At 36.6% G+C, this 23413-nt stretch overlaps 1 protein-coding gene and 1 long non-coding RNA gene across 2 annotated transcripts in view; one reads left to right on the top strand and one right to left on the bottom strand.

The window, feature by feature from the left end:
- The window catches only part of LOC107687646 (uncharacterized), a 97164-nt gene that overhangs the window by 514 nt on the left and 73237 nt on the right, over positions 1–23413 (bottom strand). Inside the window, exon 2 of the long non-coding RNA XR_001634150.1 lies at positions 4812–5021. This is a non-coding gene — a long non-coding RNA (uncharacterized LOC107687646). The remainder of the gene's footprint in view (positions 1–4811; positions 5022–23413) is intronic.
- The window catches only part of LOC107687643 (voltage-dependent calcium channel gamma-2 subunit-like), a 94019-nt gene that overhangs the window by 6066 nt on the left and 64540 nt on the right, over positions 1–23413 (top strand). The window lies entirely within an intron of this gene.

The following is a 23413-nucleotide window of genomic DNA, read 5'->3' as shown; positions in this document are numbered from 1 at the left end:
GAATGGACTTCCTGCACAAGTTTTCCACTCGCATGCAGCCAAAGCGTGTGCTTGAAGAGATAACCAGCGCCATCTCAGCAGGAGGGGTGAAAAATACTCGTGCATTTTTCTCACCTCTCGCTAGTTCATACTCACAAATCTGCTCTTTGTAAGCAAGTGTGTGTGAGGTCTCATACAGGTCGACTGAACCAGTGTGGCCGTGTTGTGCTAGTATTTGTGAATCATGTGATCAAAATGGTCATGTGTAAGACTTTTTGGTTTCAAAAGGTCATATTTTTATGTATGTGTGATATAGACAGAATAGCCTGGCTCTGCTGTAGAGACGGATTAAGCTCATAAACTGATCAGATAAGGATTACCAGCCTGGCATGGATCTGCCCAGCTAATGACCCAGGTCCAGAGTGGCATTACGCAGTATTACAACACTACTGCATGCTTCAGTTCGCTCACACAGGCCACTTGCCCCAAAACAATCATCCCAGTTCAGCTCTACACTTACCAAAGGAAAAGTCCAACCATATTTTCTTTGGCATGCTCACTCTCTATAACACTTCAATACTATGATCCACTTATCCTATAAACACCAGTGATGTGATGAACAGTAGGAGAAAAAAAACATCCTGGAAGAGCAGCATATACACTGCCAAAACATTCTGTCAGGTTAACCTGTAAGAGAAGAGCTGTTTCATTCAATGCCTTTTCTCATTGCCTTGTCAGATGATCATTACAGTTTCGAGGTGTCATATTTCTAGCTTGATATATTCAGCTGTGACATTAAAGGGAGAACCAAAGTGAGTAAATGATGACAGTTGATCGAATGAAAAAAAGTTATTACTGGAAGTTCACAAAAGTTCATTAGGTAGATAGATAGCAAGGATTCATTTAATTGAACAATGTGACAGTAAAGACATTTACATTGTTATAAAAATTCTAGGATCACGTAACACTGAGGACTGCAATAATGGTTGCTGAAAATTCAGCTTTGTGGGAATGAATAGCATTTTAAAATATTCCTATAGAAAACAGCTATATTAAATGGTAATAATATTTCACAGCATTATTTCACTGTTTGTACTGTATTTTTTGATCAAATAAATGCATCTTTCAAAAACATTTAAAAATGTCTTATGGACCCAATTTTTTAAACAGTAGTGCATCTTTTTCTACATTTTAAAGGTCCAAATTGTGACATCGTTTTATGCCCTCATGTCATTCTAAACCTGTTTGACCAAATGTTCCAAGTCTTTTGAAGCCATATGATGGAACAGATTCACATTTGCAATTGTTCACTTAGAAATTAGGAAACTGCAGCTTAAACAGCTATAAATATATCTTTCTGAGTTTCACAGAAAAAAGAAAGTCATATGGGTGACATAAGGGTGAGTAAATGATGACAGAACTTTCATTTTTTGGGTGCACTGTCCATTTAAACAATGACAGAAGCCATTTGTTTAAAAGAATAATGATCTTATTTAGAACTAATGTACTGGCAAGCCAGTTCTCATTTTGAACTTCTCAAATGCAGGACACGAAACAGCAGATCTTTTTTTTTTTTTTTTTGCGACATCTAGACAACCTCTGCCAGTATCAGGACAAAATTCTCCTCTGCCGCTCAGACAGGAGGGAACATAATGAGGGACTCAGGGGCATTATTAATATTGGATTGGGAGACGGCCCGGGTGGAATACCACTTGAATCATCCTCATTCTGATTCAGCTCTGAAAGCAGGTTGAATGTGACGGCAGTGATCAGAGTGCAACAGAACAGTCTGTTCCACATCTCATTTCTCGCCTGCTCTCTTCTCTATCGCTTGCTTTCTCTCTCCTGCATTTGCTTCTTTCTACCTGATGGTTGGCAGGTGCATGTGTAGGAGTACTCATGCTATTCTGGAACTTCTGTCTCCCCCATTCAGTTGACCCTCTACTGAGGAAGCACATCTGCATGAGCAAAATCCCTTTTAAGAGCTTTTCTGCATTCATTTTGCTTTGGTTCCTTTATTTGCAAACTATAAGGGAAGGCTAAATGATCATAGAGTCCTTGTGATAAACTATACATGGTGTGGTGAAATTAGAAAAGGTCATAAACGTAACTGTTGGACAGTCCTGTCACGGGTAGGAGGAGCCGAGTGATGTTATTCATCATTCCTCCAATCATCTTCTCCAGAGCTGCGGGCTGCCTTCATCAGGGGAATGAGGGGGAGTGAATGACACAGGCTTCCTGGTTGCTTTTGGTCCTGGTGCACTGTGTGATTTCTCTGCACTTTGACCCAGGAAACAGATCAATAAAGGACACTCCCAGGATCTGTGTGTGTGGGAATGGCCTCTATAGTGTAACATCACTGATTATAGCTGATGAATGAATGCAATAGTACAGATAAGCAGAGGCACGTTAAACTAAAAAGAGATGTTCAACATATAATATTCTGAGCTTCATACCATATAGCCACATGCCTTTGTGGCCAAAAGAAAAAGTTTAGCAGAATTTTGAGGCTGCTGTTTTCCATTTTCCAAAAATTACCAAGATTTTTTTTTTTTTGTTACAATGTAAAATTCTTTACTGTTACTATTAATCCATTTAATGCATCCTTTATTAATATATTTATTAATTTCTTTCAAACCATAAAATCTTACTGACTCCAAACTTCTGAATGGCAGTCTATATTTAATCTATTCATGCTACTTTTTTAAATGCATTCAAATATGGTGCAGCAAAACATGTTATGATGCTATTAGAATTAGACATTGAGATTTGAGACCAAAGGTGGAAGAGAAGATTTTTCTGTCTGCTCTTCTCTGATCTCATCACTTCAGAAGACCTGGAATATAAATAATATAGATTACTTTAATGGTACTTTTTGTCTTTTTTTTTTTTAAGATTAAGAGCTCCATCTACTAACTGTATAGAATAGAGCATCATGAAATTCCTTTCTAACGTCTTACATCACATGCTGAAGAAAGAAAAATCTAAAATGTACTTGGACTTGGACTGAGATGAGGATGAGTAAATAATGACAGAATTTCATTTTGAGGTGAACTAGCCCTTTACAGAGATTCTGTCTACAGCACATAGTTCATTTAAAATAAAGAGAGGATTTGTTTGAAATGTTTAGTAAAGATGCAGAAGGGATTTGACTATACCGCAGCTCATTTTATGGTTCCAATTACCACAAACCTCTTTTTGCCATGCAGAACTCAACATGCACTTCTACACAAAGAGGTGTGTGGTAATTTATAATTTCTCTCTGTACTCTTGCATGTAGTGCCAAAATCTCAGTGATACTAGACCAATTATATAGAATTGATCTCATTTCCACTGCACAGTAGACATTAGGCCAATTCTGTGATAACGTTTAAAGGAGATCATTCATTTATTCCCCCCCACCCATCCCTTCTCGGACGGACATTTTGCAGATTTAAAGCAGCGAGAGGAAATCCTGCCATAAATGCTGATTAACTCTATATCTGCTCCATTCATTTTAAGTCAAAGCGTTTTGCTGTTTTTCCCCCGATAGCAGCGGTGGAATCTGCAGCCCTCTCAGGTGTGATGAATTGGTGGTGTCCTTGGCACAGTTCATTTGCAATCCATTACAGCGCATTAGCTTTGTGTCAGAGAGGAACCCAAACACCATGCATCACTAAAGTGAGGGGATGCGATCAGATACCCCAACTTACACCCACATACCATCGACTTGCAAAGCACGTTTGAATTTCAATTGGTCTTTAGTAAAGTATATTGAAATTAGGCCAGAACTGTTTAAGTATATAGAATAAAAACGGGAAAAAAGTCACTAATTTATAGCTTAGGAAACTTAATGGAGATCTCAGTTATGCTTCGTCTCTATGTATTACCTTTGTCTTTAGGAAATGAATGATATAATTTCTGATATACAGAGAAAAGTATATACACCAAATATATACACTACCATTCAAACATTTAGTGTCAGTAAGTTTTTTTATTTTGTTTTGAAAATAGTCTCTTATGCTCACCAAGGCTGCATTTATTTGATCAAAAACACAGTACTAAACCATAGTAAAAACAGTAATCATTTATAATTTAACATTTATTTTTCAATTAGTTTTCTTTTATTCGATTTTCAGCCATTACTTCAGTCTTCAGTGTCACACGATCCTTCGGAAATCATTCTAATATGCTGATTCATTTCTATGTATGTATATATAGTGCTCAGCAGATGCTGCTATACACATACAGTACATATTATATGTGTGTGTGTGTGTGTGTGTGTGTATATAGCATCTGCTGAGCACTAGTTTTCTCAGTCTTTGTCTTGTTCATCCATCCATCCATCAATATATAAACAAAATATTCTGCATATATGCTGTTATTGCATTTAACAATTTGTTTTTTATTTTATATATATAGAATATTTTGTGTGTGTGTGTGTGTGTGTGTGTGACAATCTCAGCGCAGTGTGTGACACTGAAATCTCTTGTGACACTCTAAAGGAGACACATGTAAGATTACTTGAGTCTTTTACTCAAGAGAGCAATTTAAGAAGCAGAAGACTCCATTTTCTCTCCATTTTCTCTTATTGCCTTTGAATCTCATTGCTGTCAATGGAGAAATTAATGAGATCTTTTTTTCTATCCTATGGGTGAGTCTCACCTTGGAGAAGATCATATCTTAGCACACGCTGCTTAGCGTTTGCTTCGGTCCTGATGTATTACAGGCCTCAAGTGTAATGTTTCATATAGGACAACACTCAGACAGTCCATTAAGATGTCCCTAAACATTACCATGTGTAACATCATGTTCATTCATTTATGATCTAATTTCGTGCCATGGGTACTCACATAATGAGCATGCGTCTTCTCGTTGAGGCTCTGTGGAGGATGGACTGAGATGTTTCCACCTCTGCAGACCTGCGGTTAGCACCTAGCTTGCGAGGTGCTGAAAGTCACGCTCCTCGGTCCAGGCGGGAGCATACGGCCAAATCCACCCCCCTCTGCGCCTGTGTGCATGGGGGGAGGGAGAGACGGAGGATGGCATATGCACAGGGAGAACTGTAGAAGAGAAGCAATAATGAAAGTGATTTCTAACGTCACACGAAGTTGCACAGTAAGTTCTTTAGCCTCAATGAGATGACAAAGTGAGTTCATTCCCACACACAAAAAAGGAAAAATCCCAAAAGACAACATTAGCTCAATCTGTATATTAGTTTATTAGGTACAGAGCAGCAGGGCTCATTAACTACATTATATTAGTTGGCTTTCAAGATATGTGCATTGAGCTACACGCTGCATTTCCATGTCCCTCCTGAATCTGAAACCACATGACCATTTTAACTGCAGTTATTTAAATTATGCGCTTGTTTAGCATGAATTACCGAAACTACAAGAGGTGCACTATAGTATCTGGTTTCATACAAATATATAGTCATCTTACTCCTATTTCCTTTCCTTCTCTAAGTGGGGATCAGGTATAACGGTCCACATTGTGTCTGTATTGATTCCAGCTCTGCTAGGGACTTTGAAGACTATTGATGGGAAGTAAATGGTGCCCTGTGTCTCATTCTGATGGTACGAGTATCTCCTCCCTCCTCATTTTTTGAGTGTGTGTGTGTGTGTGTGTGTGTGTGTCCCACATTGTCTTTTTCTCTCGGGTAATAGCACCCAATTCAGTGATGAAAATTCGCACCCAATTTTAGTAGCAATTCTCAAAGCCATTGTATGGTGGTCTGGGTCCAAAGGGGCCAAGCAGTGCTGTGGTTGAGCAGAGCTTCTCAGATGGCTGTGTTTACATCAGGCACCAGTGCTGGCAAAGCCTCCAATCACAGCAAATGGTGCTGTTGGCTAAACATACTGCTGTCAGGAGACTGCCACTGTCAACTTCATCTGGGAGAATTCAACAAGACTGGCAATCTCAGGGAAGCCAAAGTCTTGCGGTGCACTGTATATTTCAATGTTCAGCCTAAAAATCAAGCTTCTATCTTTAGACTGAAGGTTTACAGAAGAATATCCAAGTGCAGTTTGACCATACACTCTAAAAAATGCTGGGTTGTTTCAACCCAACTTTGGGTCAAATATGGACTAACCCAACCGTTGGGTTAAATTTTTACATTACATTTTTAACCCAAAAGTTGGGTTAGTCCATATTTGACCCAAAGTTGGTTTGAAAGTTGTGTGAGTCCATATTTTACCCAAAGTTGGGTTGAAACAACCCAGCATTTTTTAGAGTGTAGGAAACAGTGCCATGATGCCAGGGTGTTGCTGTGTAGTTTCGAAGGCGTTGTGTTTTAATGTGTTGGTATGAAGATAACCTGAGTGCTTTTGCCTGTTTCTATGTGGTTGCTAATTTCTTATGGATGGGATTTTTTACAAGTTGTGATTGCTATGGTAGTTTGAGCTTGAACATGTTGCTTGTAGTATGTAGATGTTCTGAGTGACTTCCGTGCATTTCTGTGTGGTTGTAAAAAATGTAGGGTGTTTTTTTCTGTGTAGTTGCTAAGGCTTTCTGGGGTTTTTTTGTGTGTTTTCATGTAGTTGCTACGCTCTTCTAAGTGATTTTAGTGCATTTCTGTGTTGTTGGTTAGGCTTTTTATGTGTTTCTGTGTGGTTTTCTTAGGTGTTCTGAGTGTTTTTTCATGTTTCGATAGTTGCTAAAGTGCTCTTAATAGTGATGCTAGCAGTCATTTTAAGAGAATGAACTGAAACACTGCAAAAAAAACAAACAAACACTTAACTGGTCTTGGACATTTTCTCCAAAAAACATTTACTTGATACATTTATTTATTCATTCATTTATTATATCATTCGGAATATTTGCTCATTTATAACTTGTTCATACTTGGCAATTAAGACATAAAATATATAAATTAAAGATACATACTCTGGAAAAAAAGCCTTAATATCTTATATAGTGTTGCATCTCCGATCAATTAATTCTGAGATATATTTAGATATTGTAACTGTAAAATAAGACAAACACTCATTAACAATATGATTAGTTGATTGGATTGTAAAAAGTGAGTTTTGCATACCAAAATGGAGGCAGAATGTGGTGGCGTAGATTTGTATACATCAGCAGACCAAAAAAGTTTATATTTTACATATATTTGTGTTTGTGTGTGTGTGGATGAGTGCATTATAAGTCATTATAAGACTATAAGTCCAACAACATGCAATCAGGAGATAAACAGGGTTAATTGGTATGAAGAACATTGATTTAAGTCACTCTGAAAGTAGAAGCTGTTCTGAGTTCATAGCAAGAAATGATGTGCACCTGTTATCATAATTTTGCAGACATCAAATAATTCAGCTGTAAAAAGCATTCAGGGCTCCGTATATGTGCCAGGGCACAAACTTAACAAAACCGCTGACGAGAAGCTTCTCATCTGAAGATAACCTCAGGAACAGGTTGCACAAGGTGTCAAAAGAGACTGCTGCTATCACCTCCTTGTGCAGATGTGCCCATAGATAAGTATGCGGTTTGGGTCATGGAGGATGATGATGATGATGATGAACTTCCTTTCAGCTGTGTCATTTGTGCCCTCTATTCCCACTTTCCTCTACCCGTCTCAGATCTCTGCTGGGTTCTGAACTTGGAACAGGCCATTGTGTGTGTGTGCCTGTGTCTTTTTCTTAGAGTAATAAGGAACAATATTAATTTTTAATGAGGAGCAGCATGGCTTCTCTTTACTCTCTCAGATCGCTTTCCAGGACAAGGAGTCTCTAATCTTCACATTGCCTGTATGTATGTGTATGCATGTGTGAATGCATTAACACGCTAAGGCAGGGGTGTCAAACTGTGTTCCTGTCACAAAGCAAGGCCAGACACAACAGGTAAGTGCAAATCAGGATGGTTTATTGACTGGGTAAGGGGATGACTGGAATAGGTGTGTTAAAGGCAGGTGAGTGTCAACACAGTGAATGGTTCCAGGGTGCTTATCTGAGTTCTGATGGTGAGGATCGGATGCCGGTTACGTTGGAGATCGTGGAACAGTTTCCAAGGAGTTGTTGGAGGATCGCGGGAGGAACAGCAGGTAATTCGTTCTAGGAGAATTTGGCAGAGAGAGTCCAGAGAAGTTCGTAGGAGTGAACGGTAGACCGGACAGTGAGTGACTGTGCTGTGTGTGTATTTGTAGTGTGGCTTGATTGGTGACAGCAGGTGCGGGTGATCAGAACTCAGGTGACTGTGATCGGGTAATTATCCTGGATGGTGACTGAAGTGACTGTGATGAATCCCTGACAGTTCCAGCCCTGCTCCAACACACTTACCATGTAGTTTTCAAATAAGCCTAAAGTACTTGATCAGTATGATCAGGTGTGTTTAATTAGGGTTGAATCTAAACTCTGCAGGGCTCCGGCCCTCCAGGAATTGAGTTTGACACCCCTGCGCTAAGGAATCAACACAGACTGTGGAGCTTAAATTCTAAGTGTGCCATAATACTTTCTCCTATCCCAGTTCAATGCACAGAGTCAGCTATAAGTAAACCATTCGTATACTGATTTCCTGAAAAATATAAACACAGTGGCTTAGATGTAAAGAGCACAACAAGGTATTTTTCTCCATAGGAAAACACCACAACATTTGATGCAAATTTGAGAAGTATTTGAAAACTGTAAATAAAAGACGAGCAGAGCTGAAACTTTCAGTCTTCAGTGTGACATGATCCTTCAGAAATCATTCTAATATGTGGATTTTCTGCTCAAGAAACATTTCTTATTATTATCAATGTTGAAAACAGTTGTGCTGCTTAATATTTTTGAGAAGACAGTGATAAACTTTTTTCCACAAATAATTTTTTTTTCATAAATAGAAAGTTCAAAAGATCAGCATTTATTTAAATTAGAAATCTTTTGTTACATTATAAATGCCTTTACTGTCACTTTTGATCAATTTAATGCATCCTTGCTGAATCAAAGTATTGATTTAAAAAAAAAAAAGTCTTACTGACCAAAACTTTTGAACAGGTCACTTTTGAAGAGATCATTGTGCTATAAAAACATCCTTTAAGTTTCAGAACTCAAATCTTTGTCGCTACTCTAAAAACAGCTTATATTGAAGCCAGTCTGCCAAAACGACAGCTTTTGGAATGTTCTACTCTATGATGTAATAGTGTGGATAAGCACCGCCTCCGCAGAAGAAGATCAATGCCTGCTTCTACATCACTGCCTGTTTAGCCCCGCCCACTGATTCTCATGTGTAGAAGGTAAATGAAAAGTGAACGCAGGTCTACGCAGAAATCAAACGATAAACTTTATTTGATTAACTTTATTTTTAATAGATCACATTAGTAAGAACTTGTTCCTTTGTTCACTTCATTTTACTGTGGGTTCATTTACAAACAAGACACAGTTCGACGCAGGATTTTCAGAAACTAAAAGACGATGCTGTGACAAATAATTTTTTTTTCATAAATAGAAAGTTCAAAAGATCAGCATTTATTTAAATTAGAAATCTTTTGTTACATTATAAATGCCTTTACTGTCACTTTTGATCAATTTAATGCATCCTTGCTGAATCAAAGTATTGATTTAAAAAAAAAAAAGTCTTACTGACCAAAACTTTTGAACAGGTCACTTTTGAAGAGATCATTGTGCTATAAAAACATCCTTTAAGTTTCAGAACTCAAATCTTTGTCGCTACTCTAAAAACAGCTTATATTGAAGCCAGTCTGCCAAAACGACAGCTTTTGGAATGTTCTACTCTATGATGTAATAGTGTGGATAAGCACCGCCTCCGCAGAAGAAGATCAATGCCTGCTTCTACATCACTGCCTGTTTAGCCCCGCCCACTGATTCTCATGTGTAGAAGGTAAATGAAAAGTGAACGCAGGTCTACGCAGAAATCAAACGATAAACTTTATTTGATTAACTTTATTTTTAATAGATCACATTAGTAAGAACTTGTTCCTTTGTTCACTTAATTTTACTGTGGGTTCATTTACAAACAAGACACAGTTCGACGCAGGATTTTCAGAAACTAAAAGACGATGCTGTGCCAACTGTATTGGATCTGACAGTAATGTCGCAACACACAAGTGTGAGTAACTGTTTTTATTACGTGATCACTATTGCTTTGTCTGTTATTACAGATCTTTTGATATGTATTGAGTTATTTATGAGTTTGTAACCTAAATCACAGCAGCGTCCATCTGGATGTAGGCTGGCAAACACAACTATTAACCAATCATAGCAGTGGGCGTTTACTTCTGAGTCTACAATCCACCAGTCATTATTATTGTTTTAGTGGTGCAGAATCTAGCTACTTCCGAAAGGCTTCTGTCAATCTTTGCTGGGTGATGGATAGGAAGTCAGAGGCAGAAGTAACAGGGGTCCAGGGACACTGACCTCTGACTGTCCAAAGTGCTTCTACATGCAATGCATCCCTGCTAAGTCCTGCATGAGCCTAATTAAAGCAATTAATCAGCAGAATTACGCTGAGTTCACACACCGCTCCACCAGCCGCTCCCTTGGGGGCTCTAGAGTGACCAAGCTAGCGTGGATGCTAAAGCTAAGTGAACTACTGCTTCAGAGATATCCGTTTTTGGGGGGGTTAAAAGTAATGAGGCGCTTTGAGCTAATTTTTTTACAAATCGAACACGAACACATCTGTAGAAATGCCAAGCAGTGTAGTGAAGTGTAGAGCATTTAGGCTTGAGTGACAGGCAGCCATCTTGGTTTCATATCTTGCTCTATTTCGCTCTCATATTTGCTCATTCTCTCGAAGCCACACAGCCGTACACACAAACACAGACACACAACATGCTCTGAGGGTCACAGTGGCGGTGCTGGCAAAACACATTCCCATCTCAATATTCGGTTTGTGTGCGCGTGTGTCTCTGCGACTTAGACATTGTGTATCAGTGTTTGGAGGGGACCAATGGCAGACGCACTACGTCAAGCTGCTTTGTGTCACTATCAGGAAGTGATCAGATGAGAGGACAGCGTCACGAGTCACGGGCTCATAGCAACAGCAAGAAAAGGGACAGAGAGAGGAGGAGGAGGAGTAGGAGGAGGGAGGGAAGGAGGGAGAGATGGAGTGAGGAAGATAGTGTGAGAATGAATTAACACCTTTAACGGCAGCAGCCTATTAAGGCTGCAGAAAAAGCAGACAGGCACGAAGAAAGAGAGAGGGAGATTGAGACACAGCGTAATGAAGGAAGAAACATGCATATTGATAGTAGTGAAGAAAATTCAACGTGTTAAAATGCAGCATACGTACGGCAGATGTGGGGTGGCTTTTTTGCAAATATGCATGTAATGCAACACAGAAATGGCTAAATAATCAGTGTTTTGTCATGTCTTCGCTGCAAAATCAGTACTTTTTCTGCTTGTTTTCCGGCAAAAAATATCCCTAAAACAAGGTAAATTTAGTTCAGATTTGATTTAAATGTTTGTTTTTTTTAAACATTACAATTATTATGTATTAAAATAATAAACTCTTATAAAAATAGTCCAGTATCCTAATAATTACTCTTATAAAAACAGGGGAATATCATAATTTTAATAATTATATTATAAGATAATTTTACAAGTTAAACAAGTTAAAACATAAAAGGTAAGACTTTAAAAAAAGGTACCATTTAATTAACGTTGGTTGATGCATTAAATAATGCTAACAATATGTAATAGATGCGTTATAGTATTTATCAATCTGTTAACTTTGGTTCATGTAAATAAAAGTTTATTGTTAGTTCATATTAGCTCAGGTGCGTTAAATATTATTAAAAGACACAACTTTTTAATTTAATAAACTACTAGTAAATGTTAAAATTAATTTTAACGAAAATTAATAAATACTTTAGAACATTGGTCTCAAGCTCAATTCCTGGAGGGCCACAGCTCTGCACAGTTTAGCTCCAACCCTAATCAAACACACCTGATCCAGCTAATCAAGGTCTTCAGGATCACTAGAAACTTCCAAGCAGGTGTGATTTGGAGCTGGTTGGAGCTGAACTCCGCAGAGCTGTGGCCCTCCAGGAATTGAGTTTGAGACCACTGCTTTAGAAGTTATGTACTTAACTAATGTTAACAAATTAAACCTTATTGTAAAGTGTTACCACATTAAACCATTGCATTGTATGATACTGAACTTATAAAGAACTTGTAAAAAAGTCTAATATCTTATTATCTAATATTAAAATTATTACAATTATATAAATATGATATTACACTATTATGCACAATTAATATGTTAAGATATTAAAAAAACCAACCAAATGTAGTGAGGTGCAATATTCATGTAAAAGATTATATGCAATCTAAGAATGTCCAGTTGTCAAAGAAGGGAAAGAGAGTGTGCAAAAGGGAAATAGGTATAAAAGGAAGTAGGAGAGAGTGGAGTGGAGGAGAGAACGTGAGGCAGAGGGGAGGTGGTTTGACGCATCCAGACTGCAACCATTGGCTTTTTTCTTCATTAGGGTCAGAGGAATGAAAAAACTGCAGCGAAGCAATGCACCGAATCCTGGATGCATTCATCTCTCTGTCCTCCTATTTGTTCTTCACATCCATCCATGCACATCCATCTACTGTCATGACTAACATTTCCATTTCTTTGTCTCTGTCTTTGTCTCATTCTTTCAGCCCCCTCTTTCTCTTTACACACTCCTTAAAGGGATGGTTCATCAAAAAAATGAAAATTCTGTCATCATTTACACACCCTCATGTCATTCCAAACCTGTCTTATCTATTGCTCTTTTTGAAATCCTAGTGAGCTGCCTAAATATGCAGGCTCGTAAGATAGCTTGTTTAGACCGATTTCTAAGGCAGAATCGAACGTCCTCATTCAGAATGCAGTGCTAGAGTGGATTGCGATGCATTCCTTCATTTAAAAACTTAAGTGAAAAGTGTGAATAAAACTAGTTCAGTGTAATTAAAACTGACTGTGTTACCCAATGTTCATGTGTGCACTGTGTATTTTTAGGCATAATAATAATATTTTATAGCCTAGAAACATAATAACACCAAACTATACCGAAATCAGTTGCTATTTGTGTGGCACACAGAGTTGGTGCCTATGTAGAGTGTTCCAAATGTCACTTATGAAGTTCTGTGATGATTCAGGGGCCATTCACACAGAACGTGATTTGCAGGGGAGTGGAATGGAAAAAATTGCAAATGCAGAAATGCCTTGTTTTTTTAAATTTGAAGTTCTTTGAGAGCTGTGTTTTTTTGGAACATCATGTCCTTTGTGAGACACTGCAATAGTTTGAGCACAACGGTCAAATATGCTAATCCAGCACATGTTTGCATGCTGTAGAAAATCAATGGAAGCAGTGTATTGGAATGCAAAAACTTATTCTGTTTGATCGTACCTGTAGAACTGAACTGCCTATGTAGGCAGCGAAGTAGCACATTAGGTTTCAGAACAGAGTCTCTTTCTTCTCTAATTACCTTACAAGTGGATGGGGATCAGGGACAGTCACGGTGGTAAAAGTGGTCCTTTTATTGCATGAAAAACAGCCGCTGGAACATTTTACTGCAGTAAATAATTAATTTTGTTTTCCGAAGAAACACAAAAGAAAGTGATATGGGTTTGGAATGACATTTAGCTGATAGAACTGTCATTTTTAAGTGAACTATCCCTTTAACGTCTCCATTGTCTCCTCATACCTGTACATCTCATACACAGTCTGTCTTTAACTTGTCCGTCATTCTCAAGTCACTCTCTATTCCTCTGCATCCCTCACATACATGCAAACAGACTCTATGTGCCCCCTTGGTCGCTCTCTCGGCTCAGGAAGAGAAATCAATAGCAACAAATTAATCATTCTGCCTAAGGCAATCCAGTAGAAAGGGGGAGGGTTGGAGAGGTGTGCATGTGAGTGAGTGAGTGTGTGTGTGTTGCTGAGGAAGAATTGGCAGTAGTACATGTTCTGACATTTGATTTAAGCTCTCCTTATGGCTAAACCAACATTATTTCATATTGGGGGTGGAACTGATACCGTTACCCTAACGGTTATTTTGCTTGTTGTGGTGTTTTGTTATTAAGCTAATTTTTCTTGCTCTGGTCAGATCATGTCAGTCATGTGTGTGTGTGTGAGTGCGTGTGTGTGTGTGAGTGCGTGTGTGTGAGTGAGTGCGTGTGAGTGAGAGTGTGTGTGTGTGTGTGTGTGTGTGTGTGTGTGTGTGTGTTGCTGAGGAAGAATTGGCAATAGTACATGTTCTGACATTTGATTTAAGCTCTCCTTATGGCTAAACCAACATTATTTCATATTGGGGGTGGAACTGATACCGTTACCCTAACGGTTATTTTGCTTGTTGTGGTGTTTTGTTATTAAGCTAATTTTTCTTGCTCTGGTCAGATCATGTCAGTCAGCATTACTTACAAATGTAGGAAAAGGAAACAGGATACTTTTGCATTTTGACTTGGAAATTGTACACCTTCACGTTGCTGCTGGTTTAAAAATAAATCAAAAATACAATTTGACAGCTTGTCACTTGGTAGTACCCATAACAGGAGAACTTGCACCTTATCTACCCCTAAAAGGTGTAGATTTGTACCTTAATGTACACCAGTTAAAATAAAAAAATAAAAAATTGCGAGATATAATCTATAAAATCTAAACTGTGAAATGTAAACTCGGAATTGAGAAAAAAAATAAGAAATTCAAGTAAAAAAAAAAAAACTAAATTCTGAGAAAAAAATTTTAATTGTGAGCAAAAAAGGTGCAAATACCTTTTAAATTTTTTTTATTCCGTGGTGGAAACTGGCTTTCATAATTTTCATTTTAAAATTACTAGTAAATTTCATAAATAAATACAAAGAAGCTGCAAGTAAAACACTGAATTAAAAATGAAATTTTGAAGTAGAATGACTGAAGTAATATTTTCTTGTAAAATGTACTCCAATAATCTGTTTTTATTTACAACTTCAATAAATATTTTTTTACCCTTAAGGTACATTTTAGTGGTAAATAAGGAAGGAGGATTTCCCTTTAAGGAAACTGCCTCAGTGACAAGCTGTCAGGGAAGGATCAGTAGACAGATGCAATTGCAGGTATGATCTCTTTATTGAAAATAGAGCAAGCCAAATAGTCCAAAGGAAATAATCCAAAACAGAGCAGGCAGTAGTCAGGCAATAGATGAACAGGAAACTGAGATCAGTAATCCAAAGTACAGGTCTTAGTCCAAAAACACCAGGAGAACATATAAATTATCCAAAAGGCGTAGACAAGTTACAACACCAGGTAAAGAGTTGATACTTCACAAAGCATGGGAAATTGAGAGTCTCTTTATATAGGGTGTCTAATCAGTAGGGGTGTAACGATTCATCATTATGGATCGATACATCGATACGATGTCTGACGATACGATGCATCGATGCCACATGTAAATTATCGATATCTGTAGTATAAATAGGCACCTTTATATTGGCACTGTCCACATTTTCACATAATGTCCGTCTATGCATTACCGCCAACGCGTGCATTCTCGTTCAAACTCACGTATCAGGACTCGATATAAGGACTGCCTTAAAGAAGGCACAAGGTGAGCATAAAAGACGCTCGGGATTGTTTGTGGAACAGTCGAGAGCTGTGTGAGAAGTTTTCTGCGCACACATCTGAAGCGCACGCACACAGACAGCCGCGTCTTCACTGCACGAATACTAAATTGAGTAAATCTTCCATTTTTTTGTGCATGGATGAATAAATACAGACAAAATTACATCAGAATGCGCGTTTTGGCGAATATCCTAGTAAACACAGTCGGTTAGGCATATGTCTTAACGTAAACAGTTGAGAAAGAAAAGGCATGTGTATCAGTATATAAAATCTGTGGCTTCGTTCTTAAAGTGAAAGCAAACTAATAATAAATCTAATGCTGTCAAAGAAAAATACAAGTGCTCACTGCTCCTGACTAAATAACCTTTGTAACATCAAAAATAATTAATCTATATTTAATTTATACAATGAAGAGTATGCAGTTATTTTACATTTGATTATTACATTTCTGTAGCGAACCTGAAAATTGATTTTAGACTGAGCTGAAAAACCTGAAAAGCACTGTTTATTGAACTTGTCTTTGTTGTATTGTATTTATTTTCTGCTATTGCTTGTAATTTGGTTATCTGTAGAAAAGATTTTTAGCACTGAGCCCATAGTAGAAGCCAGAATTGTTTTTCCAATTGTTTATTTTCTTTATTATTTCAAAAAAATGTGTAGGCCTATTTTTTTGTTGTGAATGTCCCAATTGAGGTACAGGATGTGAAAATTTCAGATAAATGTTCATGTTATATATTTTGGTTGCATTTGTCAGTTAATAAAAATGTAGATGGTTGTTTAAAATAGATATATAATATCATAATATCGATATATCGATCGATATACTCCTGAATCGAATCGTAATCGTAATCGTATCGTAGAATTTTTTGAGGTATCGGCAAATATCGTATCACTGGGTATGAGAATCGATATCGTATCGTATCATTACAAACCATCCGATTTACACCCCTAGTAATCAGTGTGAATTGCTTGCATGTGCATCTAATAGAAGTCAGGTGATTTAGAGCACTGCCAAGTATTCTGGGATATGGAGTCCAGGGCGGTCATATTTGAAATCTGATGTGCTTGCTGTGAATTGTAATTCACTGACCTGACACGAGCTATTGTACCCCTAACAATATAATATTTATAATATACAGTATAATATAATAAAACTGTATAATATACTTTTGTTCCTGAGAGTGCAGTGTGGGACCAGCCTAAAGCAACTAAGACCAACAAACCATCTTGTCATCATGGCATGGGATGTCATACAGGGGAAAATAAGAGCATTATATAAGTATATAGCAGGTAAGGTTTGCACAACTAATCATTTTTACTAGTCATCCAGAAAAGAGGCTGACTAAGAGGTGGCTCAATATTTACCTTATGTAAATGACTCATCATACGCCATGCAACATCAGTGGCCTTTGCTGTTTTTGGCAAGTCTGTTAATGGAGAGCGTGTGAGCGGAGAGAATGAGATGAGAAACGGAAACACTCATATCTTCACTGCCAGATTCATTCTGCTTCCACTGTCATAAACAAAGTAAAAAGTCATATCCCACTTATAGTTTCTGTCAGCCTGTGGGCGACGCTTGATTAGTTTCAGAGCAGTTTGCTAGAATTTTGGCTTGTATGTGAATGTGAACACTTTAACTTCTGTCCGCAACCCACATAGTGCGGGCACTCATAACGTGCTTTGTGAACTCAGAGCATCGCGGGTTCACTTTATTTTCACTTCTGCATAACTCCAAACATAATAACAACAACAACAAGTGCATTACTGTCATCATTATTATTATTAGCATCATCATCATCAATGGTTTCACACAGGGATCAAAAAAAAAAATGACGAGTTATGCAAACTACTACTACTATTATTATTACTATAATCATTTATTATTATTATTGTTATTATTATAATTGTCCCGTCATTACAACACTAGTAGCATGTATAACTCATCATTATCTTTTTCTTTTTTTTTTATCCCTGTGTGTGAACCCATCAACTATATATTTTCACTGGAATACTAGATACAGAAAAAATATATTATTTCTATATTTCTATATTATTTATGGGTATTACTAATTGAGTGACATCCTACTACACTCATATCTGTGTGTAAACACTGTAAAATGTTTGTAATTTTAATGATAAAAGACTAAAAAATACTATGGTGAAAAACTGTTAATTGGTTAAAAGTAAGTTCCTTTACTATATATAGTGAAATACTGTAATAGATGTAATGGGACATTTCATTTCATGACATTTTACAGTAAAATGTGGTTAAATTTACAGTTTTTTGCCAGCGATAAAGAACAAGTAATCTCATAATTAACAGTGAAAATCATAAACTGACAATTTGATAAGTTTGCATTGAAATAAATAAATTAATTAATTAATTAATTAATTAGTGCTGGGCAATGATTAATCGTGATTATTCACATCCAAAATAAACGTTTTTGTTCATATAATATATGTGTGTGTACTGTGTATATTTATGTATATATAAAGACACACATACAGTATATATTTTGAAAATATTTACATGTATATATTTATATTCATATAATTTATATTTTATATAAATATATTTAATGTATAAACAAAATTTTTCTTAAATGTATACATGCATGTGTGTGTATATCCTATATATACATAATAAATATACACAGTACATACACATATATTATATAAACAAAAACTTTTATTTTGGATGCAATTAATCGTTGCCCAGCACTAACTTAAATAAATAAATGATTGCTTTTGTTATTATTGTGCATATACATTAGGCTTTTGGTTTTGTGTTATATGTTATCTTGTGCTGTTACATTGATGTTTATTGCATTATTTTAATGCCAAGTGTTATGACAGATTGTGGAAAAGCTTGTGATGCACTTTGATTCATCATGTGGCTTTACCTGTGTTTTTAAGAAGGTTGTCAGCTAATGAAATACACTTTTGTACTGCAAATTTAAGGTCAACCTGTAAAGCTTAAAATACTGCTGCCGTATTTTTTAGAGTGAAGTTCTGGCAACCACAGATGTCTAATGAAATACACTTTTGTACTGCAAATTTAAGGTCAACCTGTACAGCTTAAAATACTGCTGCCGTATTTTTTAGAGTGAAGTTCTGGCAACCACAGATGTTTTTTTTTCACCATAAATCTCACAGATTTTTGTACAATTTTTTTTACAGTGAATATGTATATATACTGAGATGTACAGTACTATAATCAATGTCTGCTCTACAAGAGGAGGACTCTTCATTTGCATCGCTGCTTCACTGGTAGTGGTCCTGTCCTTGCACAGGTTCATTTATAGGATATGATGTAATTGAGCTTTTGAATTGATTGGAACTTACTGGCACATTTGTATCAGTAACAGCCTGAAGAGTGAATTACTGTTTTTTGTTTGTTTGTTTGTTTTAAGAAAAATGTACAGTGACTTTTGTGAAATCTGTGTTTGAAGTGAATGTACACACACGTAATTAAAACACAAGCTCACACTAATGCATACCTTTTAAAGGAGGCACTATAACGACATACACAGTCATGCCATTCAGAAGGTTTCAGCAACTGAAAAAACAACAAAAAGTTAAACACACTCCACTTTAAAAGTGCTGCGGTGTAAAAGTGAAAGACTGCACATGAGCTATTCTACCTGAGAGAAAGAGAAAATTATTGATCCACCCCCTCAACCCAGCACCTGGTTAGCAGCGAAGCCGCCCTGCAGCCCACACACACCACAGGGCACGGAAAGCAGTACCTGGAGCCAGCGCACAGAATCAGGGATGTTTACACACACATGCACACAGGAGGTGAAGCAATGCACTCACACATGTAACATCACATGGCTCTGACAAATCGAGGGACGGAGAGAGAAAATGCCCTAGGATGCTGAGAGAGTAATCTGGTTCATAATGTGGTCTTTGATAGTGTTTTTTCCTCTGTGGTTTGCATATGTGCACAGATGTATCACAATACACTCTAATGAAGTCATGTTATTGGTGTGCCAGTCTTTTGAATTCACCAGCATTTGTCTTGGTGATGAGTTTTTCTTGGTGAGCTTCTTGTGTGAGTATTAACATGTCAACGTCAAAATAGGGATGGCACTGATATAAAAATTCTGCCAATAATTTTTGTCATAATTAAGAAATAATGTTATTTCCAATAATAGCTGATATTACAATTAGATTTTTCTAAATGTTTTTGGAAGAAGACTTTTCTGATTGCCAAGGCTGCATTTATTTAAACAAAAGTACAGTAAAAACAGTAATACTGTGAAATATTATTACAATTGAAAATAATTGTTATATTTGAATAGATTTTAATTGTAATTTATCTCTGAGATGGCAAAGCTGAATTTTCAGCATCATTACTAAGCGTCACATGATACATTTTTTCTTTGACAAATAGAACATACAAAAAGAACAGTATTTATTTGAAATAACTATCATTTCTAAAAATTAAAAAAATAAAATTATTTCGGACCCCAAACGTTTGCATGGTAGTACATTTTGTCTATATAAATGAAAAACAGCACTAAAAATAAAAATCTGTTGTTTTAAATGATACAAGTGAGTCTAGACATCACTTGAGCATTAGATGACAACAGAAGTTATCTAAATGTAAAAATATGGGAAAACAGCATGCACGGTTAAATATATTTACATTTACATTTAGACATTTAGCAGATGCTTTTATCCAAAGTGACTTACAAATGAGGACAATGGAAGCAATCAAAATCAACAAAAGAGCAATGATATGCAAGTGCTATAACAAGTCTCAGTTAGCTTAATGCAGTACACGTAGCAAGGTTTTTTTTTTTAAATCATATAATAAATAAAAAGAAAACAGATAGAATAGAAAAAGAATAGAGAAAGCTAGTGTTAGTTTGTTTTTTTTAAGAAAACAAGCAGTTAGTAAATAAATAGAGTGCAATTCTAAAAGGGGCCAGTTTTTTTTTTTTTAAATAAAGAATAGAATTAGAATAGAGAGTGCTAGAGTTAGAGGGTCAAATAAAGATGGAAGAGATGTGTTTTTAGTCGATTCTTGAAGATGGCTAAGGACTCAGCTGCTCGGACTGAGTTGGGCAGGTCATTCTACCAGGAGGGAACATTTAATTTAAAACTCCATGAAAGTGATTTTGTGCCTCTTTGGGATCGCACAATAAAGCGACGTTCAACTGCAGAACGCAAGCTTCTAGAGGGCACATAAGTCTGAAGTAATGAATTTAGGTAAAGTGGTGCAGAGCCAGTGGTGGCTTTTTAGGCAAACATTAATGCCTTGAATTTTATGCGAGCTGCTACTGGTAGCCAGTGCAAATTGATACACAGAGGTGTGACGTGCGTTCTTTTCGGCTTGTTAAAAATTAATCTTGCTGCCGCTCTCTGGAGTAATTGTAAAGGTTTGATAGAACTGGCTGGAAGACCTGCCAAGAGAGCATTGCAATAGTCCAGCAGAACAAGAGCTTGAACACGGAGTTGTGAAGCATGTTCCGTAAGAAAGGGCCTGATCTTCTTGATGTTGATAGCAAATCTGCAGGACCGGGCCGTTTTAGCAATGTGGTCTGAAAAAGTCAGCTGATCATCAATCATAACTCCAAGGTTTCTGGCTGTTTTTGAATGAGTTAGTAGGATGATTAGAAAGGATGAGTTTGGAGACTTCTGCCTCAGAGAGTGAAGAGAAGGATGTGAATGAGTGTATGTTTGCTGGTAAGATGTGCTTGACAGATTGTGGTGTAAATATATAAATAAATATAAAGTATATAAAATATACTCCTCTCTCACCCTCCCTCCCTTCTTTCTCATTCACACTCGCATGACTCTTCTCCCTTCTTTCCCTCTACTCCTCTTTTTCTTTGGGTGGCTGCTTTTACAGTAATCTTTATAATCTAGGGACACAGCAACATCGATTGCCTTTGATTTGTGATCTTTTATGGTCACTAATAAAAGCAGTTCAGCAGATCCATGCTCTAGCCTATACCTGCTGCTATTCAAGGAGGCTGGAGATCCAGCTGATTTACATATGAGTAGAGCCCTCAATGTGATCCAAGGCTGGTTGTTTTAAATGGCGATTTATGGGACTCGGTAGGTGCCTGCGCTAACTGTGCACATTTTAACGATGATAGCTCAAGCTATTCCTCACCAAGATGATGTATATCAATATGTGTAAGGGCCGCAGCGGGTCCCAATGCTTCCAGCACTGTATGGGAACGCTTTCAGAAGCTGATGTTACTGAATGGTGCATTTGGTACTCAATCGCTCCTCCACTGCATACTAAGATAAAAATACAAACTGGGAGAAACTAAACCAAACTAAAATGCACTCGCAATACTGTTCAAAAGTTTGGGATCGGTAAGTATTTTTAATATTTTTGATGTTTATGTTCATGGAGGCTTCATTTATGTGACCAAAATTACAGTAAAACAGTAATATTGTAAAATATTATAGTTTTCTATTTGAATATATTTTCAAATGTTATTTATTCATGTGATGGCAAAGCAGAATCTTCAGTGTCACATGATCCATGTAGAAAACCGTTGTTCTGCTTTATATTTTTGTGGAAATAAAAAATGATAACATATTTTCAGGATTCTTTGATGAATAGCAAGTTGAAAAGAACAGCATTTATTTGAAATAGGAGTCTTTTATAACATTTTTTATATTTGTACTGTAACGTTTTATCAATTTATTTCATACTCGCTGAATATAAGTCTTACTGACCACAAAGTTTTGAATGGTAGTGAATTTAATTCAATTAAAAATAAAATGCTAAAAGCTCAAATCTGTCATTTTAAATGCTACAAGTAAACTAGACATCACAGCATTATAATGAAAAATGGATGTTAATTTTGAGATTTTTCAGAATAGAAAGTTTAAAGGAACAGCATTTGTTTGAAATATAAATATTTCAAATAAATATATAACAATATAACAATGAAAAAGTCTTTTGAATGTTAGTGTACATAACACCCAAATTAACTACAATTAAATGTAAACGTCTACAAATTAATTGTAGTTTTTTTTATTTTTGATGCTTGGGATATTATAAAACATGAGTAAATGATTTTACACCAGTAAATGCTTTTAAATTATGCAGATGCATTAACTAGTTAACTAATATAATGAGTGAATGAATGAATGAAAAAACGAAAGGGTGAAATCTACATCTACTAACAATGAATAGAAGATTAAAAATATGAGATGGTACTTCTATAGAACATATCCAAAAAAATTATAAAATAAAATAAATTTGATTACCATTGTACATGTTAAAAAAAATAGTATTGCCATGGTACTTTCTTGTTAGGGAAAGTACAATTGGGAGTCCATAATAATAGGTGTTATTTATTCACGTCTGTAAATGTGTAAGCATGTCTTATATGGCCTGTAGATTTGTGATATTAGAATAGAGGAGCAGGTTTGACGGGCTGTGTCTCAGTGGTAGAGGAATGGCCGCTGTGAGCTAAATCAAATTAGCACCTGGTCGGTGAGAGTTCTTGGCTGGCCAGTGGCTGTGTTAATGAGAGCAGCCCAGCCTCAGTCACTCGGTGTGTTTTACAAAGCATGCACTGCAGTGAGCCTGCACACACGTGTACACACGCTGTGCAACGGAAGTGTGAACACACCCCCTATGAACCATGTGTTTTCAGAGCTAAGCATGTGTGTGTTTTCCCTTTGACCACCTCACATCTGCATGGCAAAAAGGTAACATTACACACATTTCTGTAGAATTAGAATAGATATGTGTAAATATAATTTACAATAAGTGCAAGATAGCACTGTATTGATATTCCTCAAACATTCTGGTAAGAGTTTGTTAACTTCAAGTGCAAAGTGTTTAACTTCGATTAATTCAGGCCATACTGCTTAACATAAAAACTTTTGATTTGCAGATAATTGTCTTTTTTCCCCTTAAATTTTATACTATTTAAAGAAGATGTTTACATTGATAGAATGTTT

This window comes from Sinocyclocheilus anshuiensis, unplaced genomic scaffold, assembly GCF_001515605.1.
Source record: "Sinocyclocheilus anshuiensis isolate Anshui unplaced genomic scaffold, SAMN03320099.WGS_v1.1 scaffold361, whole genome shotgun sequence".
Taxonomy (NCBI): domain Eukaryota; kingdom Metazoa; phylum Chordata; class Actinopteri; order Cypriniformes; family Cyprinidae; genus Sinocyclocheilus; species Sinocyclocheilus anshuiensis.
This window is presented reverse-complemented; position numbering and strand designations above follow the sequence as displayed.